The sequence below is a fragment of the Nicotiana tomentosiformis genome, chromosome 2 (assembly GCF_000390325.3).
Source record: "Nicotiana tomentosiformis chromosome 2, ASM39032v3, whole genome shotgun sequence".
Taxonomy (NCBI): Eukaryota; Viridiplantae; Streptophyta; class Magnoliopsida; order Solanales; family Solanaceae; genus Nicotiana; species Nicotiana tomentosiformis.
Window position 1 is genome coordinate 100,148,633 of NC_090813.1, and position 14,262 is coordinate 100,162,894.

Consider the following 14,262-nt stretch of genomic DNA (forward strand, 5'->3'; position numbering starts at 1 on the left):
AACAAGGACCCGGGGGTCCCCAATAGCCTCACTCCTTTTCGCGAACGCGACACCTCTCACGCGTTCGCGATGCATACAAAGACCATACCTTCACGCCCTCCCCTTCGCGGACGCGAAGAACAAAACCTCACACTCATAAAACACTCTTCGCGAACGCGAGGGTCCACTCGCGAATGCGAAAGAGAAAATCAGAAAAATGCAACAACAGATATCAGCAATCTCACCAAGGCCAAAAATGATCCGTTAACCATCCAAAACTCACCCGAGCCCCTCGGGACCTCAACCAAATATACCAAAAAGTCCTAAAATATCATACGGACTTAGTCGAACCCCCAAATCACCTCAAACAATGCTAAAATCATGAATTACACCTCAATTCAAGCCTAATGAACTTTGAACTTTCAAATTTATATCTCCTGCCGAGATACATCTAATCAATCCGGAATGACTTCAAATTTTACACACAAGTCATAAATGATATAACGAAACTATTCCAATTATCAGAATCAGATTCTGACCTCGATATCAAAAAGTCAACCCCCCGGTCAAACTTTTCAAAATTCAACTTTCGGCATTTCAAGCGTAATTCCATTACAAACCTCCAAATAATTTTTCGGATACGCTCCTAAGTCCAAAATCACCTTACAGAGCTATTGGAATCATCAGAATTAAATTCCGAGGTCGTTTACACATAAGTCGATATCTGGTCAACTATTTCAATTTAAGCTCTAAACCTTGGAACTAAGTGTTCCAATTCATTCCAAAATCTCACCGGACCCGAACCAATTTTTTCGAAAAGTCACACAATAACTGTAAAGTATAATTTGAGTAGAAAATGAAGAACTGGAGTTGTAATACTCAAAACGACCGGCCGGGTCGTTATAATATTTCAGGTTGATAAAACCCTAGGATACATAAATTTATCTCCATAAGAAGAACGATGAAAGGAACTAGAAGATAGAGAAAAACTGGTTATAGTATAATATCAATAGTCATTAATAAAAAGGTAAACTTGAAGCAATAAGCATGAAATAGAAGAAAAAATATATTCTAAATGAGTTGTCATCAGTTTATTTTCCTTTTTGCATTATTCCAACAAATGACAGGTCCAATGTTTTCATTTCACTTTTCTAAAAGGCCAAAAGATTTATTTTTAATTTATTTTATTTAATAAATCTTTGAATTCTTGTGATAAAAGTACTTTTGTGTTATTTCTTTGTGTTTAGTATTAGGTACTAGGAACAATAACAATTTTCATAAAATAATTCTCTTAAGTCCAAAGAAATATTTTGGATAACTGTTTTTTGCTGTTTTAGATGATAGCAATAACAACAATTTGGTATTTATAAAAATTATTTATGTGATTTCTTAAAATTGCATACTCAATGAGGTACACAAAAAAAAACGTACCTGAAAACTAATTACTATAAAAGTGAAAGGATCTAATGTAAAAAAATGATAGACCAAAATGCATGCATATATAAAGTTGAACGATTTTTTTATCTTTTAATTTAATACACATTCTATAACATTTGTGTATAAAAAAATTAGTACATATTCTAATAAATACTACTCCCTAGATACAAATTCTCTCATTACCTTTTGGTAAATTCTTTAACTCAACATCAACTTATAGAAGTACTTATGAAAGGATATCACTTCAAGTTCATACAACATAATTTTAGGGAATAAAATAGATTATGTTATAATTTCTTATTAATTTTTTATCAAGTATATTTTATTAATTAATACCATAAGAAAGAAGAAAATCAGATAACTTCAATAATTAGAGGCAAAGCTTGAAGTTACTATGAGGTATCTGAAGTATGAGGGGTTGGAGCAAGATTTATTCATTTATTAAGTTAGTTAAATCGGATCAATTCAATATTTTAAGGAACCTACAATTTTTTATTTTGATATTTATTTTATAAGTTATATATATAATTTAATAACATTATATGTAATTTCTTAAAATCGATGTACTCAACAGTATGAGGTACATATGCAATAATTTATTCTTTTTATATATACTTTATATTAATTAATACTATACACACGTACAACACACGTACATTAATACTAGTAACATGAAATTTGATTGAAATGCAAATCATAAGGATACATCTTTCCTTTTATAGGCACCAATTCCCCTAACGGAAACAAAAGTCGAGTAAGTTATGGATATATATTGCCTTAGCTTTTCATTTGTTACATGTTAACCACTTTTGATCTTTCAAAACATAAGCATAAGTTCTTTCTTTTTTATGATAGTTTGTTTTATTGTAACATGTTAGCACCCTGTGTTCGTAAATAATTTCTGCAAAAATAAAACTAATAGAAACAGAAACAGAATATAAAGAGAATAAATAAAGTTTCGAGTCCAACAGAAAACTGTGTTTCCTTAAGAAATTTAATCCCCTCACTGTTGTCCAAGGTTGTTGGATTAATTCCTTCCAGGATAGAACGTAACAACTATTCTGTAATACCGGCAATGAAAATTACAGAACTTCGTCGAACTCAAAAAACGACAACAAACCACACTGATGCTTACGTTTTGCTTGTTTGAAAACATTGCAGAAATGCAGAAGAGAGAGGGGAGAGTATGCAGATTTTGTTCCTAAAAAATGAGGCAAAACCTCTGAATTTATAGCCAAACAGTCTGGGTTGAATAGGTGCGAAGGTACCTGTTCATATGAGGTACCATTTCGGTAGAAGTCTCGTCGCGAATTTTAAACTCAAAACGACCGTTGGGAACCACGCTGAAGCTAAAGCCGAGCTGAGCGACGACAACGACGACGCGAGGTACCACTTCTTCTTTACTCTTTAAGAGCTAGAAGATGTGCTTCTCTATATAAGCACAAAGATTTTCTTTCCTTTTTCCGATGAGGGACAAAGTGCATTAGTAAAGAAAACTATTTCAAACTTTTTATTTTCCTCCATTTCCCATTCACACCTCTTATCTAATTAGATAATAAACCCAACAATCCCCTACATGAATGAGGAATGACTATCTGAAAATATGTATGCATGAAAAACTGTGTGATTTACAAGCAATGATTAATTGCATCTGGATAAGTAGGTTTCCCTTTGAACTTTCCATAGTGAACTTAAGTCGGATATACTCGGTCAATCAGTAGATTTAATATCTTTGAATCGTCGAATTGTGGTGTATATATAGACATCCATAAGTCACACAATTAACCCTTTAACCGCCTTTGGTTCTCATTGTTGTGTTCGTTTCAGCCATGAACACCGCCTGATTTATAAGTGCGTAGAGAACTGGCCTTATAAAATTCTCCTTGAAGCAACTTACACTTCACACTTATATAGGTGATTCCTAAATGTGTTATCCCATAGATACACTATTTGATATATTATGTATCAAACTTAAAAAGAATTAAAAGGCCTTAACGCTTTATCCTTGGTATTGAACATTGTCTCATCACGAGAATAGACAAAAATTTTATTTGACAATGTTGAACCATCATTAATGACTTTGTTTGATCTCCTTGAACCTAGATCTTGGGATCTCCAGTCTTCTAGGTAGAGTTACCGCCACAGTGACTTGTCCTCGTCCATAGTCCCATTCCCTTCGATGATTTATCAACTGCCTCTCTATTTAGGCCTTTTGTAAGTGAATTCGACATATTATCCTTTGACTTTACGTAGTCAATTATGATAATTCCACTAGAGAGTAGTTGTCTAACGGTATTATATCTTCGTCGTATGTGACGAGATTTTCTGTTATACATAACGCTTCCGGCCCTTCCAATTACCGTTTGACTATCGCAATGTATGCATATAGAAGCCACTGATTTGGGCCAAAATGGAATATCTTTCAAGAAATTTCGAAGCCATTCAGCTTCTTCTCCAGCCTTATCTAAAGCTATAAACTTAGACTCCATTGTAGAGCGAGCGATGCATGTCTGTTTGGTTGATTTCCAAGACACTCCTCCTCCACTAATAGTAAACACGTATCCACTTGTGGACTTCATTACTGATGATCCTATGATCCAATTTGCATCACTATATCCTTCAATTATCGCATGATATTTATTGTAGTGCAAAGCATAATCTTGGGTATGTTTTTGATACCCCAAAACTCGTTTCATTGCCATCCAATGAGTTTGGTCGGGATTACTTATGTAACGACTCAGTTTACTTACTGTACAAGCTATATCAGGTCGTGTACAATTCATGATATACATTAAACTTTCCTACACTCGATCATAATCTAATTGAGATTTGCTCTGACCTAGATTCTTTGTAAGAGTAACATTTACATCAATCGGGGTCTTTACGACTTTGAAATCTAAATACTTGAATTTTTCAAGTACCATTTTAATGTAATGAGATTGGGACAATGCCAGTCCTTGAGGAGTCCTATGGATTTTAGTTCCCAGAATTAAATCAGCAACTGCTAAGTCTTTCATATCAAACTTACTAGCAAGCATACGCTTAGTAGTATTTATATCCACAATGTCTTTGCTCATTATTAACATATCATCAACATATAAACATACAATGACTATATAATTTGGAGTATTTTTAATGTAAACACATTTATCACACTCATTAATCTTAAATCCATTTGCCAACATTGTTTGGTCAAACTTTGCATGCCATTGTTTGGGTGCTTGTTTCAATCCGTAAATAGACTTAACAAGTCGGCACACCTTCTTTTATTTTCCTGGAACTACGAACCCTTCAGGTTGTTCCATATAAATTTCTTTCTCCAAATCTCTATTTAAGAAGGTTGTCTTCACATCCATCTGATGGATTTCTAGACCATACACGACGGCTAATGCTATTAACACTCGAATAGATCTAATTCTCGTTACCGGTGAGTATGTATCAAAGTAATCAAGACCTTCTCGTTGTCTAAATTTTTTGACAACTAATCTTGCCTTATATTTGTCAATAGTACCATTAACTTTTATTTTCCTTTGGAAAATTCACTTAGAACCCAAAGGTTTATTTTCTAGAGGAAGATCAACCAATTCTCAAGTATGATTACTTAATATTGATTCTATCTCACTATTGACTGCCTCTTTCTAATATTGTGCTTCCGAGGAAGACATTATTTCTTTAAACGTTTGAGGCTCATTTTCCAACAAAAATATCAAAAAGTCTGGTCCAAAGAAAGTAGTTGTCCTTTGACATTTACTACATCTTGAATTTTCCTCATTAAATATATTTTCCTTTGCTTATTCTCGAGGTCGCGTAGAATTTTTACTAGACGACTCGCATTTATTTTTATACGGATAAATATTCTCAAAGAATTCAGTATTATCGGATTCGATTACCGTATTAATATGAATGTCAGGATTTTCTGATTTATGAACCATAAAACGATATGCCTTACTATTTCTTGCATATCCTATGAAAACGCCATCAACCGTTTTCGGTCCAATCTTCACCCTTTTGGGTTTAGTAACTTGTACTTTAGCCAAACACTCCCACACTTTAAAATATTTTTAAGTTGGGTTTCCTACCTTTCCATTTTTCATATGGAATAGATTGAGTTTTGCTATGGGGAACTCGATTGAGTATTTGATTAGCTGTAAGAATAGCTTCCTCCCACAAGTTCTGGGGTAAACCCGAACTTATCAACAAGGCATTCATCATCTCCTTTAACGTTCTATTCTTTCTTCCGCAATTTTATTAGATTGCGGTGAGTAAGGGGCAGTTGTTTGGTGAATAATGCCATATTCCAAACATACTTCTTCAAAAGGAGATTCATATTCGCCACCCCTATCACTTCTTATCATTTGATCTTTTTGTTTAGTTGCGTTTCAAATTCTTTTTTGTATTGCTTGAATGCTTCAATTGCTTCATATTTATTATTAAGCAAGTAAATATAGCAATATCTAGTACTATCGTCAATAAAAGTTATGAAATACTTTTTCCCACTGCGAGATGATATTGACTTCATGTCACAAATATCTGTGTGAATTAAGTCTAAAGGATTTGAATTCTTTTCAACCGACTTATAAGGATGTTTAACATACTTGAATTCCACACATATTTGACATTTCAAATTATCGCATTCAAATTTAGGCAATACTTCCAAGTTAATCATTTTCTGTATAGTTTTGAAGTTGACGTGACCTAAATGTGCATGCCATAAATTATTTGACTCAAGTAAATAAGAAGAAGCTTGAACTTTATTGATATCAATAGCTATTACATTCAACTTGAAAATACCCTCAGTTAGGTAACCTTTTCCTACATACACATCATTCTTACTTATTATAATTTTTCAGAAACAAACACATACTTGAATTCATTCTTGATAAGAAGTCCAGCAGAGACTAAATTCCTGCGAATTTCTGGAACATGGAAAACATTGTTTAGAGTCACAACTTTGCCCAAAGTCATCTTCAAGGATATTTTTCCAACTCCTTCAATTTTTAATGTTGCGGAGTTTCCCATAAAGATAGTCTCGTCGGGCCCTGCGGGAACATAATAGGAAAATAACTCTTTGTTATCACAAACATGGCGAGTGGCTCCAGAATCAATCCACCACAACTTGGGATTTCCTACCAAGCTGCATTCAGATAGCATGGCACATAAGTCCTCCATTTCATAATTCTTTTCAATTGTGTTTGCTTGACTCTTCTTCTTGTCCTTCTTCGGTGCACGACAGTCCACAACCTTATGTCCAACCTTTCCATAATTTTGGCAATTACGTTTGAACTTCTTCTTGCCCAGGTAATTATTTGGACCAGACGGCTTCTTTCTCTTTCTGTTGCTTGTAGACGTTTCCTCATCAATATTTGCTCCCATTATTGTTGAGTTACCATGAGACTTCTTCACAGTGCCTTGTTGTCCTCTTCAATCTGTAGACGAACAATAAGGTCTTCAAGCGTCATCTCCTTGATCTTATATTTCAAGTAATTCTTAAAGTCCTTCCACAGCGGAGGCAACTTTTTAATAAATACCGCAACTTGAAACGCTTCATTTATGACCATACCTTCAATCATAAATTTATAATTAGTCTTGAATAAAAATATCGACTATATTTATACCTTCAGCAAGGATGTCATGAACAATCACTTGCAGTTCTTGGACTTGCGTTATGACAGATTTACCGTCAACCATTTTGAAATCCAGAAATTTGGCAGCCACAAACTTCTTAAGTCCAGTATCTTTAGTCTAGTACTTTTTTTCAAGAGCATTCACACAACTCTCGTGATGTTTTCATGACGCTATAAACATTGTACAAGCCGTCTTCCAAGCAACTTAAAATATAATTTTTGCATAAGAAGTCTGAATACTTCCATGCCTCCGTGACAACAAATCGCTCATTTTCAGGAGTTTCTTCTCCCAGAACTGGAACGTCCTCGCTGATAAAGCGTTGTAAACTGAGTGTGGTCAGGTAGAAGAACATTTTCTTCTGCCAACGCTTAAAGTCCACGCCGAAAAACTTTTCGGGCTTTTCTGCCGATGCCATCGCCGGTGCAGGAGTTGTGCGACTTGAAGACGCAGTAGCCATTGCAGCAATAGTCCCAACAGAACCATTTTGTTGTTCCGTACTTGTTGTCATTTTTCTGTAAAAGAAAGTGACAAAACCAGAATTAGTAAGTCGGTGATATTTTTATATCTTCAAACCGAATACAAATAACCGAGTAGAAAATCACAAGAATTTTAATCTCGGGTTGAGTAGAAAGTCAGAAAGACTTTAATCTCAAACTGGAGTAGAAAATCTAAAGATTTTAATCTCCAAAACGGGAGTAAAAAATCGCTAGGATTTTAGTCTCCCAAAGCAGAAAGTAAGATGAACACAAAATATAAAAAATTAAATTCCTTAAGCTTGTTAGCACCCTGTGTTCGTAAATATTTTCTGCAAAAATAAAACTAACAAAAACAGAATATAAACAAAATAAATAAAGTTCCGAGCCCAACAGAAAACTGTGTTCCGAGCGAGCGATGACGACGACGGCACGAGACACCACTTCTTCTTAACTCTTTAAGAGCTAGAAGATGTGTTTTTCTATATAAGCACAAAGAGTTTATTTACTTTTTCCGATGAGGGACAAAGTGCATTAGTAAAGAAAACTATTTCAAACTTTTCGTTTCCTTCCTAATCTTTTCCCTCCATTTTTCATTCACACCTCTTATCTAATTAGATAAAAATCCCAACATAACACCCAGACTTTAGACAGGGTCCCTCATCGAAAAAATACAAGAGGGATGCTGGGTATATAATTTAACAAGCCTTAGACCCTAATGACGCGTTTTAAACCAGTGAGGGCCTAGGCCCAGAGCAGACAATATCATTAGCGGGCTGGGCTATTACAGATGGTATCAGAGCCAATCTTGTGTCAACCTTGTTGATGGTGGGTCAGAGTTCAATTGAGTTTAGGCAAATTCCGGTAAGCCGGGGCAAACCTCAATGCTGAGTCTAGGCAAATCCCATACGGTGAGGCAAATCTCAGCAAGGACGCTGAGTCCATAATAGGGGGTGTATGTAACACCCCAGACTTTAGACATAGGCCATGTCGACAAAACATAAGAGGGATACTGGGTATATAAGTTAACAAGGCTTAGACTCTAGTGACGCATTTTAAACCCGTGAGGGCCTAGGCCCAGAGCAGATAATATCACTAGCGTGCTGGGTTGTTACATTTATCATAATCATAGAGCAAATACAAATTTAATTCTTCTTTTAAGTCATATTCTTAATTTAATGTTAGTAAATGGAAAGCGCTATAGGCATTGCCTAGTACGCGGACACAAACATAATAATGCTGGCTCGGCTCTACTCAGGCTTCGCCAAGTTGTAGAAAAGCTCGGTTGAGCTCGGATAGGCTCAGCTCAACTCAACTTTAAACTAAAAATGAATATGTTAATTATAACATAGTAAAGAATGAATATGAATCAGTAAAAGACTCTCTCTTTCTATAACATAGACAAAGTGATGTGACACTTCTATATGGCGAGCAATAATATTTATCCTTTTCTCATTATTTTGGCCTTTTCTTCTTAATTTTCCTCTTTGTTTTATTTTGAAAAGTCTAAAAGTTGTCTACATTCACTACTCACTTAATGTAGAAAACATCCATGACATGAAAGATGAAAAGGTTTCAACACCTTTAATATTCTTGAACTGTTATGCCCGCTAGCAATGGTATTTGCAGGTAAAGAACCAAAAATATAAGCAATTAATGAAAATAGAAAGAATAATTTTGGACAATGAGTAATAGCATTTTAGTTGAATTCGAACCAGCCGCATCAAGCTTTTACCAGGACATCACAACAAATCTTCTAACGCAAGCATTAGAAGATTACTAAAATGCCGAACCTTCTAACGGAGCATTATAAATTATTTACTATTGCATTAGCATATTGAATGAAAAATTCGTTTGATGGCAGTTACGTCATTGGTTAGTTACGGCAATATCAACATTGCAACAGGTTTATATACTTCAAATCAAAACCTTCATTCTTTAGCTCCTTTACAACATAAGAATTTCACGAACAAATAAATTAATCATGAAAGCACTTCTTCTCCAATGGCGGATCACTAGAACTGTTGCCTATTTTTCATGTTTGAGATAGTGTGATCAAGAGAATCCGTTCACCCCGGCAATACGAGTTTTCTTAAAATATACTATTATCCTGATTCAAATCAACTTCTGATTTAATTGTTTCGTCATGACTTAGGAACTAAGTTGCTGATGAAATTGAAATTATCTGTCAAATTAAGTGGAATACAATGGTCTTGTTATCCTTCATAGCTAATTTATGACGTCTTTGGAGCTAAGAACTAAAGTAGAGTGGAGCTCTTCAAATATCATTAAGTATTTTAAGATAGTAGAATTTGGTTAATCTGCCATATGGATGCCCATTACGCCATTGTCTTACCGAAAGATACTCGAACCATGTGTGTACAAAGTACAATATATTAATTGGCAAGGGCTAATTCAAGTTAATAAGGTATTAGCCATGTACAATATATTGCCTTAGTTCATTTTGTAAAAAAATATTATCTACTAATATAAAGATTTGATTAATTTAATATAATTCAAAAATTCTAATATATTTCTACTGCGAGAAAGTGACAGCCTTACTTTATTTATTTCTTTTTTATAATTTTTTTCTTTTTCGTACAAACTTCAATATTATCTAAGTAATATTAAAATTATAAAATTCTAATATTCCAAAATTTTGAGAACTTAAACAAAGGCTTTCATACAAAATATATTTTAATTAAAAAAAGTACTTTTGGCTTCCCAAAAGCTTGGTCGAACAAAGGAGTTGTTATCAAATGAGAATGATGAGGTTACCGTGTCTCAAAGTGAAAGTTGGATTACCAAAATGTCCCTCAAAATTTGGATGACTATTTTACCCTTCACTTAATCATTATCATTACTTTAGCCAATAAGTGGGAAGCCTCAAAGTGAAAGTTAGATTACCAAAATATCCATCAAAATTTGGATGACTATTTTACTCTTCACCTAATCATTACTTTAGACAAAATTAACCTTGAAGTGATGGACTTTAATACCCTTGAGAAAACTAACTATTCCTTCATAAATGAGTATACTAATCAAGCTTCTCTTCTCGTGAATCTCAAAACTGAAGAATTTGAAGTGTTGTGATTGATAAAACAATGAAAACCAATCGATTTCTTCTTAAATGGGTACATTAACCAGGAACTAAAGAGTTGCAATTGATAAAATGATATAATTCAGATTCATCTTTTAAAAAAAACTAACTGTATATATAGATGGTCATTCTTCCAATTAAGTCTATTCATTCTTTTTGGATTACACTCTATATAATGATAGTGGTGCATCCTAATAAGCTCCGGTTATTGATGTCTATATGGATATTAGATTACAGAATTCATCTATATGCTTGTGATACCCTGATCAGGGGCATACGCAAGAATTTTTGTAAGCGGTGTCGAAATTTATAGAAGAAAGGTAATAATAACTTTAATTATCATTCTTCTAGACAAGAAATAGCTTTAGTCTATTGGTTTTGTTGAGTCTCAAGTTAGAAAAAGTCCTGAATTAAATTGTACTTCATCACAATTTTTATCTTAAAGCAAAATCAAACACATAATCAATGCGCCAAGAGACAATTTATGTCACGTTGTGTCCTTTTTTTCCTACTTATCCGTTTGCTCACAGTATTAATGCATATATTTAATAAAAAATTTGACGAAGCGGTGTCGCGCGACACCGCTTCGATATATGTGCATCCGCCCCTGACCCTGATATGAGTCGTTTTTAGGAGATTTTATTAGATTAGCATATATATGGGTAAGGTTCCTCCCACTATCTTCTCTACAAAATTAGTTTGTTTTTCACTTAAAGAAAGGCAAAACACATTGCGAAAATGTTATTCACACACTGCATCTTCGTTAAATTTTGCAACTTATTGCGTTATTTGTTTTTGCCCAGAAAGAGAAGAATTTAAGAATAATTCTCTTTTTATCTCAGTATGTCCTTTTGCTTAACTTTTCTGTAACAACACTGCAGGTTATAATTATGTATATAATTCTTTCTAGAGTCCCATGGATTGTACATTTGCGGGTTTTCCTTGAAAAGTTCAGTTGGAGATTATATTAGTGGTACAAGATCTTGAGGCTTTTGATTGTGTGTAGCTATCCTTGTGGGAATTCTTCTGATTTGTAAATGATGTCTTTCAGTCGGTTGCAATATATATGAAGTCTACTTTCATTATCTTTTAGGAAGTTTAAGTGCTTATATAGTTGCAAAAATATTAAGTACCTCTTTTTATCCATATATACAGGGCGCTAGAGTTAGAGTTAGAATTTGAACCTTATGAGTTCAGAATTGTAATCCTTTTAATAAGTTACTAAGTTCTAAATTAATATATTCAATGAATTTCTTAAGACAAGTACATGGTTTGAACAAAAGTTACTGCATTTGGCCGAACCCGCATCCTGCACTCTACCTCCACCCCTGTAAGTCACAAAGTTGGTTTTAATTGAAATTATGGTTAATATATTGGCAAAATAGCCTCGTGGCCACTTAAACTTGCGCCCAATTGTCAATCCGGTACACAAACTTATATCAATTGCTAAGAAACACATCCAATAGCACGTGTATATCAATTACGGCGACATGTCAACACATCATTTGTTAGACTATTTATTCCTTGCCATGTATTATTTGCGGGTCCCATTTTTAAAATTAATATATTAAGAGCCCGTTTGGACATAAGAATTTTATTACTTTTTTTCAGAAAAAATTTATTTTTTTTCGAAATCAGCGTTTGGTCATAAAATTTTCAATTTTCACTTGAAGATGCATTTTGGAATTTTTCGAAAATTTGAAAAACTACAAAAAACTGTTTTTCAAAATTTTCACTCAGATCACTCACAAAACTTCAAAAACAACCCAAAATTATATTCATGTTCAAACACAACTCTAATTTTCAAATACCATTTTTGCTTTTTTTGAATTTTACAATTCTTATGTCCAAACGCCCACTAAAATTTCATACCATCTTCGTCACTGAACTCATGTCCCCCCCCCCCCCCCTCCCCCAGTAAAAGAAGCTATTGCGGCAAAGCCTCCGACCAAGCCCCAAATCCAAGAAACTGATAGACCACCGGAAACCTCGAGTTGGCCGGAGAAGTCACTGGTAAATGTCTCTGTATTTTCAGCCATCATTTTCGCCCAAAACCCCTAATTACCATCTCCGTTAAACCTCTTTCCCACCAAGCCCAGACCAAACAAATCAAAAATAACCCAATTCAATATCCCCTGTCACAAAAATTTAAAGAAAGAAAAAGAAAGGAGCAATGACCAGAAAAAATTCTTCGGCACCATCATCAGAGATTTTCTTTTGCCGACGTCGAGTTGTGTGGATAACCTTTTTTATCTTTCTTCTTCTGCATTCTTGTACTCAATAGAACAAGATTAATTCTTTTCAAGTAAAAATTAATAATGAAAAGGGGATGGGGACGAGATGAAATTGGATCACTCGGGGATGGGATATGAAACTAAAGAAATGGGGATGGGGAAGGAGGACGAAGTGGGCTGGGAGGAACCGAGGAAGCTTTAGTTTTTTTTCTTTTTTCTTTTTGTTATCTTTTCATTATTTATATTTTTTAAAATACTTTTTCCATCAAAATATTATACTCTTTTTGAGTGTGGTGTGCATACAATTTGGCCATGTGAGCTATGTTGCCTCCACATTGGCATGGTCAACGGTCAAAGTGATTTATTAGGTAACAAATATCGGAGTTAGAGTGTTCAAGTGGGAAATATATAAGTTTGTGTACCGGGTTAGCAATTGGGCGCAAGTTTAAATGGCCACAAGGACATTTTGCCTAATATATTCACTATATACTTGAGGTGTTCATCACCGAGGCAATTATGCCTTCCCCCCTTTTTTTTCCAATATCGGATCTACTCCTCTAATAATTTGAAAACGCATCTTTCAAAAATTTGAAAGTAATTTTAACACATCAGTTAGTGGTAATGACCAGTAAATAACATAACATTTAGTTTTTCACTTCCCGATATTAACTTTGGAGAGATCACTTATCCAATTGGTTAGAGTTCATCATCTTTTTTCCATTTCATTTGTTTCTTTTCTCCTTCTCAAGAAAGTATAACGTGTTCACGCTTATATAATTTGCACCATATTAGAGATCAAGAAAAAAAAAAAGGATGAAATAAAATATCACAGAACGATAATAAAATGTTCTTGAATTATTTTCTTCAACTTTATTTTATAACTCAAAACATAATATTTTAGGTGATTATTTTTTAAAAAATTATACTAATTAATAAAGTATACATGCGCAACGCGCGTGCACATAAACTAATAAATGAATATTGATAAGGTCCTAGATAGTGCTGTATATTTAATTTGACACGAGATCCTGAATTTGTTAGACTTTTTAGTTGGTTTGCTTATGCTTATCTGATGAATGGATATTAATGATTTTCGTGATTTTGTAAAAAAGAGTGCTGTTGAAATCAGCTAACTGGCAACTCCTCAAAATCTCCCTCTCGGCCGTGACTTGTGTAACGTAAATCACAAAATGTGCAGTAGTTTTCTATTTACATAAAATTATTATTTAACCCCATAAGGTTAATAAAAAGTAGTTTACACAAATATACTTTTGTTACCTAGCACCAAATTAATGACCAAATAATCTCTTGTTGCAAATTAAAGCTCCATATCAAGTTGCTATACATTTTCAATTTTAAATATATTAACTATCCATGCTAGCTCGCTTAGTTATTTTAAATAAGTTGAATTTAT